This window comes from Octodon degus, unplaced genomic scaffold (genome assembly GCF_000260255.1).
Source record: "Octodon degus isolate 3935 unplaced genomic scaffold, OctDeg1.0 scaffold00089, whole genome shotgun sequence".
NCBI classification, from domain to species: domain Eukaryota; kingdom Metazoa; phylum Chordata; class Mammalia; order Rodentia; family Octodontidae; genus Octodon; species Octodon degus.
The window spans coordinates 9,380,886-9,382,896 of NW_004524665.1; positions in this window are offsets into that span (position 1 = coordinate 9,380,886).

Below are 2,011 nucleotides of genomic sequence, written 5' to 3' on the forward strand. Positions count from 1 at the left end.
CAGTTTCAATAATTAATACATTGTATATTTTTGTCTTCATAGTGGTTAATCATAGTACAAGATGCAGACATGATATCTTGTCCAAACACTATTAGTACAAATCTTTCTTCTCATTAAGAGAAAGTAGCTATGTATCTTTCCTAAATATTTTGTATAGACAGATACAAAATGGTCCTTCATTTATATCCCCTTTTTTTGTTTAGTTTTGTCTGAGATGGGTATTCCATTGCCATTTAAATATTGTAGGTGGGTGAATTTAGCAAAATAATCCAATATAGTCCAATAGTCCATAATAGTAGTGGGTTATCCATAACACCGGCAATGCCAGAAGTTGTTGACTTGACCTTTTACAGCTCAGCATATTAATATGGCTTTACTTTTTATACCTCATTTTTATACTTTTCTGCTGGATGGTTAAGACCAAGATAAAGCAAGACCTATATAATGAGAAATGTAGCTTTCGTATTTGACAAGGTCAGTCAAACAACCTCAGAATTTACCCTGAAATCCTGTACCGCAGTTTGTAGATCTTTTGTCAGTGTCAGCCATGTGGATGAGTCACGTCATTGCTTGACCAATTTGCTTTCTGTGAAAGCCTGAGAGAATGTTTTCCCTCCATGTGACTCTCCTTAGGCACACTCTACATCATCAATCACTTTCCTCTGTGGCCCCATAATCTCCTTGATCTGAAAATTTGGGACATCACTGAGTTACAGGATGTTACAGTACAGGCTCGCCTATGTCCTGAGTCCTCAATGACCTTGAAAGACTAGGGCCAAAATGTTAGGTGTCTTCACAGCCCTTCTTTTTCTCTAATTTTTGGTCTGCAAACTTAAGTTGTTAACTCTCCAGAAGACAAGCTTAATGATATTATTACCTTAGAACATAGGCAGGTGAGCTTAACCTCATTATCTGTCTGAATATCAAACATGTTAGACACAGCATGGAACAGGTATTTTCCATCAAGTATTGATATGTCGAACTTCAAATCCCTACAGAATGTGAAGAGAAATTCTGTATTATTGTTGTTATGGTTTGTACCTAGTTGTCCCCCCAAAACCTCATGTAGGTCCTGGGGCTCACCCAGCTGGAGGAGGATGAAGGACAGGCCAAAGGACCAGGGTGGAGCTTGAGAGGCGGGGCCAGAGAGGTGCGGACCAATAAACTGACAGCCCTCACTGCCCACCTCCCCAGGCAGCAGACTCACTGAGAGATGTGGAGAGGGCCATCCTGGACATGGCAGCACCCCAGCCTCTTTTCCAGTGTCTTGAAAGCTCCAGTAACTGTGAGCTAAATAAAACATTCTTTCCCTCATTTTGAGTGTTGGGTATTTGTCCCAGCCACAAGAGAAGAGTAACTAAGACAATTGTTTTCATTATTTTCTTTCTTTTTAAAAGAAAAAAAGAAAAGAAAAGAAAAAAGAAATGTATCTGAAAAATTTGAAAGACAATGAGACTCAACAACCAATGAGAAGTAGGAGGATGGTGATCCAGCGGAAGAATAAAAGCATGGAAGGCCATCACGGTATGCACATTAACCAGTCCCATCCAAGAACATCTCAATGCTGCATACTGTGAATACCAGCATTTAGTATCATAGGCCAAAAGATACAAAGAGACAAAATACTGACTGTCACAAGCAGACCCCACACCAACACCAACTGAGTGGAGGCCTGAGGTTTAGGACTGTAACTACAGCACCATTAAGGAGATGTTAATTCAAAAATTAAAATCCATTGCCTCGGTCTCCCTGCAATATCTCAAAGGCTTCACATGGGCTGTCAGGGATGTAGTGGGTGATGCCACGCTAACTCCCCCATCCACCTGGCGGTGGTATTGGCTGGGGAGCCCTGTGTCTCTGTGGAGGACCACCTGAGCAGCTCTCCTTGAAAGAAGAGCGATTGTCTCCATTTTGACTGAGCCTGACCCTATTTCCTAGTATCATTATGTACAGAGCTGGCTAGGACTTCTGTTTATCCTTCAATTGGCCTTAAGCAATGTGTATTGGTCTA